Source organism: Corvus brachyrhynchos, unplaced genomic scaffold, assembly GCF_000691975.1.
Source record: "Corvus brachyrhynchos isolate BGI_N302 unplaced genomic scaffold, ASM69197v1 scaffold1467, whole genome shotgun sequence".
NCBI lineage: Eukaryota > Metazoa > Chordata > Aves > Passeriformes > Corvidae > Corvus > Corvus brachyrhynchos.
Window position 1 is genome coordinate 1 of NW_008239098.1, and position 5,977 is coordinate 5,977.

Below are 5,977 nucleotides of genomic sequence, written 5' to 3' on the forward strand. Positions count from 1 at the left end.
ATATACTGTAGGAACCAGGCCTGCGGTAATAAACCTCGACTTTTGGTCACTACAGTGACATTGGGCAGTCTCTTTTTTTGCTCCAGGAATAGCGGCCGGAAAGGCACAAACAAGCTAGGCTGTTGGCTAGCTCGTCAAACTACTGCTACTTCGCTTACTTTTACAGGATTGTTAACTGATGTTGATTCAATTAGACATGCTACATTGCAGAATAGAGCCGCTATTGATTTCTTGCTTCTAGCGCATGGACGTGGATGTGAAGATTTTGATGGAATGTGCTGTATGAACCTTTCTGATCACTCTCAATCTGTTCACACGAGTATTAAAGCTTTACAAGATAGTTTAGCCAAATTAAGAGTAGAAGATAGTGCTGCTTGGTTTAATTGGCTTTTTGGAGACTGGGGGATCACTGGATGGGTCAAAAATTTAGTTAAGATGGGAATGTTTATATTAGAGGTGCTGTTAATCATAGTGATACGCTTGCCTTGCTTGATTCAATGTATTCAGAGATTGATTAATAAATCAATAAAGCAAACAATGATCGTTCAACAGAGAGGGGGAATTGACAGAGGCCAGAGAGCAACAAAAGGTGATAGCTGCACGGCTCTATTAACCTTGGTGCCGCAAAAGCCATGGGACAGATAAAAACTCAAGGCAAGAACAAGAAGCAGAGACGAAACAAAGCCCAAGACGAACAAGAGGCAAGACATGGGACGAACAGGACACCATGACCTGAGCCAGGACACCGCTGTCGCAAGAGGGAATCACCAAGGGCTTGATAGTGCTGCTATGGGAATGGGGCAGGGGGGCTTGAGTCTATGGATCTACCTAGGAGTAGTAAACTATAAAATGCTCCTAACTTGTGTAATAAACTGGCTTTGCATGAAACACCCAGCAGAGTCCGCCTCTTCAAACCCTGCAGATGTATCCATCATAGCGCAGAAGGAGTGGCCTCCTGATTGGCCCTTGGCACCCTCTACGGCAATTGTCGCTGGAGTCGGCGGACATCAGATACCGTGGCAATCAGCCAAAGAACTACACGTCGTTGGACCAGAAGGCAAGACTGTCACCTTGCAACCGTATGTACTCCCGATCCCAGGCACTTTGTGGGGGCAAGATCTACTGACTCAATGGGGCTTGATCATTTCAACACATTTTTGATAGGGGCCACTGACGAAATGCCACTCCTCAAACTTACCTGGCTTAGCAATAAGCCTGTGTGGATCGAGCAGTGTCCCCTAAGAGGCGAGGGGCTTCACCAAGCCTGAATCCTTGTACAGGAACAACTACAACTGGGTCACATAGTCCTCTCCACCAGCCCATGGAATACACCTATTTTCATTATTCCTAAGAAATTGGGAAAGTGGAGGCTTTTACAGGGTCTCAGGGCAGTCAATGCAGTCATGTCACCTATGGGGTCATTACAACCAGGAATACCTAACCCCACGATGATTCCCGAACAATGAGAATTGGCAATAATTGATTTAAAAGACTGTTTTTTCACAATTCCTTTACATCCTGAGGATGCACCTAAATTTGCCTTTTCTTTACCATCTGTCAATCATGAAACTCACATGGAACCATATCACTGGGTTGTCTTACCCCAAGGTATGAAAAACAGTCCAACTATTTGTCAATTTGTCGTTCATTCAGCAATACAACCAATACAGCAAAAATATCCGTTTTGCTGTATCACTATATGGACGATATTTTAATTGCCTCCAACAGCACGACACTATTGTGTGATTGCCTTGCAGCTTTAAATATAACATTCACCAGCAGAGGTCTGTGCATAGCCACAGACAAAATTCAAACAGAACCTCCTTGGAAACACTTGGGCTTTAAACTACTTGAAACAACAGTCACCCCACAGCCAGTAACTTTGAAAATCAACATACGCATGTTGAATGACTTGCAAAAGTTACTGGGAACCATTAATTGGATTCGCCCTTTGTTGGGAATTACAACAGAAGAATTATCTCCTTTATTTCAATTGCTAAAAGGGGACCCAGACCTCTCTTCCCCTAGGTAGTTGACAAAACCTGCCCAAAAGGCTTTAGAGACTGTAAGTGATAAAATAAACAAGTCCTTTGCCACACATCAAAACCCAGATTTGCCTTTGAGGCTGTTTCTGATTCTGCAATTTTTCCAACCCTATGCTCTTATTGGCCAATGTGATGTACAAGAACGTAGTCTCTGGTTATTAGAATGGATTTTCTTGCCACACACCTTTTCAAAAACTTTAACCACTCAATTCGAAATGATTATTCGACTGCTATCAATGTGACTATTCCGATGCCAGAGCCTGACAGGATATGATCTGGCAATGATACATCTCCCTATTACTGCAGCAGAACTAGACAATCTTTTCACAGATTCACTGTCATTTCAAATTGCTCTTGTGGACTATAATGGATAGTTTATTCATTTTATGCCTCAACATGCATTGTTGCAATCCTTCAAAGAACTTCCCTTCCAACCACGAGGTTTACAGTCAAATACACCTATCCCTGATGCAAAAACTGTTTTCACTGATGGATCAGGGAAAAAGCTGTGACCCTGTGGAAAAATTATATGGGACAATGGGAACACTCAATAAATTTCCAACCTGGATCTACCCAGCTAGTTGAACTGGCAGCTGTGGTAGAAGCATTTCATCTTTTTTCACAGGAATCTATTAACATTGTTTCTGACTCTCTTTATGTTACAGGAATCATCAAGAGAACTGAGCATTCATTCCTGAAGGAAGTCTCTAACAAAGATCTTTTTGTGTTATTAACCACTTTGTATAACCTTTTACTTCACAGGTCTCATGAATACTACATCCTACACCTTAGGTCACACACCACTCTGCCTGGACCTACAGTGGAAGGTAATGTAAGAGCAGATGCTCTCACCATGACAGTCACTATATCACAAAAGTTAGGGCAGGCAAAGCTTCCTCATTATTTCTATCATCAAAATGCCCAAGCACTGGCAAAACGATTTGGCTTAACATTGCCACAAGCTCGAGATATAGTGAATGCTTGTTCACAATGCCAGCAAACTTTTTCCTTGCCACAAACATTAGGTACAAGCCCACAAGGGTTAAAACCTAATGATATTTGGCAAACAGATGTTACCCACATATCGAGTTTTGGGATTTTAAAATATGTGCATGTTTCTATTGATACTTTTTCAGGTTTCATAGTAGCAACAGCTCACAAAAATGAGAAATCAAGAGATGCCACCCGACATTGGCTGCATGCCTTTGCTACTATGGGCGTTCCTCAACGGATAAAAACAGATAATGGGCCTGCATATACATCTCAAAAAACACAAGATTTTTTTCCACACTTGAGGTATCAAACATGTTACAGGTATTGCCCATTCTCCAACAGGCCAAGTCATAGTGGAGAGGGCACATTACACATTGGAAAACATGCTACAGAAACAAAAAGGGGGAATCTGATAGGTATGCTCCCTCAAGAGCTTGATAAAGCAACCTATGTTTTAAACTTTTTGAATTTTTCCACTAGGGATGACCTCACAGCACATCAAAAATGCCTAGGTCAGACCACTGATGGAGAAGTTTATCCAGAAGTTACATACAAGGATGTACAGAGTGGTCAGTGGAAAGGTCCAGTTCCACTGTTAGCTTGGGGAAGAGGTTACGGATGTGTTTCCTTGCCCACAGAACCTTATTGGCTCCCAGCGAGATACATCCAACCCAGCCAAGGATGACGAGTCTTGTGGTCTTTCTTCTGCTATACTGCCATCAAGTGGTGGAAGGAAGAATCTACTGGGCACACATTCTCGAGCCACTGCTCTTTTGGCCTCTGACCTGGTGGGATCCAGAGCGTCCCCTCAGCAACAATGGAACAGAATGGCTAGGAGGAACTTGTCTTCCGCCCCTAGATCAGAATGTTGTAAATACCTATGTTACCAATGCATTTTATGTTGCTGATTTACTGCCTATTTGCTTAATGTGGAATCAAACGAGTACCTTTTCACCTTTACCTTGTGCCAATTTTTTCTATGCAATTGCATTTGATATATGAATCCTCAGGAACTGTAAAGAATTTGACTGCTATTACACTGCCAACCATTCTGTCCAGCTCCAACAATCCTGTGGATGCCACCCCACCACATTATCCCAAATAGTTTTACATCCATTTCCAATTTATGACGTTTGGAATGGACATCATGTTTAGGACAACAACCACAACAACAATTCTTACAGTATAGGAGAATAATTGACTGGGGACCACATATGATGCCTTTTCCTGGTCTTAAAATCAAGAGGCATACATGGTTAGAAGGGGAAAAGGGATTTTACCTTGGTATTTATTCTTAAGGATCCTTAGGTGTACACGTCCAGGTCATATGCATCAAGATGTACCCCACCGAGTCTTTCCCTGTGTCTCTGTCTTTCTTCTCGTCCCGTGTGTCTTAATTCCCCCCAACATTAGGTATAACATTATAGGCTTTACTAATTAGCATAGCTATCAAAGATTCCCCAATGAGAGGTTCAAGTGAGCCCCCCATCCCCAAGGAACCTTCCCCTGGATGGTTCTATCTTGGTTTACAGAATATGTTCTGGAGAGGACCTTGGGGTCTGGGGCACACTGATCCCTAGCTAGGAAGCTTCTAAAATGTTTAGTCTCTTAGCTTAACAAACAAGTCCAAGAATGTAGGCAAAAAGCACTAAGAATACAGAAGCTGTAAAAAGGTATAACAGGGGTATAAAAGAAAAGGCAAAAATCTTCATGGCATCAGTATCCTTAGAGAAAAGGGGACAAATAAAACTATCCTTCGCTTCCAAAAGGCAAACCACAGCATTGTTTGGCATGATGGTGGAATGGTCACACCATTGTTTCAAATCATCTAGGTAGTAATCAATCATGTGTTCATAAGCATCTGTGGAAAATGCTGTTACCTGCCTTCAGTAATATGATATACCAGGTGAACTTGAATAAGAATGCTACCCTCGCAAATTTGGTAGTGCTAAAGAAACAATCACTAATGACTTGCACTTCACACCCATATGGTTTTGCTTTAGCTAATGATTTTTCAATTGATTATAGGAATGGCTTGTATTTTCTATCTGCTAATTATTTTGTTTTTAAATCATGTGTAACCAATGAAGATATGAATAACTTTTCTGTTCTTCTTCCATTTAAGGGAAGACCAGAAATTTGGGTACCTGTAAATCTGACTCAGACTTGGGAAGGACAAGACGGTCTCTCACAATTGGCTGGACTATTCCAGGAGGAAATCCAAAAGAGCAAGAAACGAGTTCACAAATTTCTGGGTTGGTTGCTGTCATTTCTGCTGTAACAGTTTTTTCCCCCAGCCTCTGCAGCTGTTGCAGCTTTAACTAATTCCATTCAAACTGCCTACACAGTGGGACAAGCTCTAAACAATATTACGAAAGAGTTACAAGAGCAAATTGACAAGGAAATAATGACCAGATTAGATGCCTTGGAAAGTGCTCTTTTGTGGAGTGGCGAAAGAGTTGAGGCTCAAAAAACCCACATATCTCTACATTGCGATTGGGAACACATACATAACTCTCTATGTGTCACTCCTCTTCCGTGGTATGAAATGGAACAAAATTGGAAAACTGTAGGTACAAAAATGCTGTTAGTGAGGATTTTCTTGTTATTTTTCTAAGTCCGTGAGAGACTTTTCTCCAGCTGCGGGAGATACGACTCCGAGCCGAGAAACGGCGCGGCCAGCGGCGAAACCGGGAACAGCGCTGCCGGGGGAAAAAGCGGAAGCACATTCCCAAAGGAACCCCAAATCTTGGTATTATATGATTAAGCAAAGCTTTTACAACTTCTTTTGCTGTGTTGGTGCGACAGGGGAAAGCCTCAGGCCATCCACTGAAGGTGTCAACCAGTACCAGTATATACCTGCATCCCTCTTGGCGTGGCATCTCAGCAAAATCTATTTGCGAATGATCTCCTGGGAGATCTCCTGTCTTTGTCACTCC

General features: G+C 42.2%; 1 pseudogene; it reads left to right on the forward strand.

Annotated features, from left to right (window-relative positions):
- The first annotated feature begins 1,178 nt into the window (after window positions 1-1,178).
- LOC108447951 lies at window positions 1,179-5,790 on the forward strand (annotated as a pseudogene).
- The last annotated feature ends 187 nt before the right edge of the window (window positions 5,791-5,977 follow it).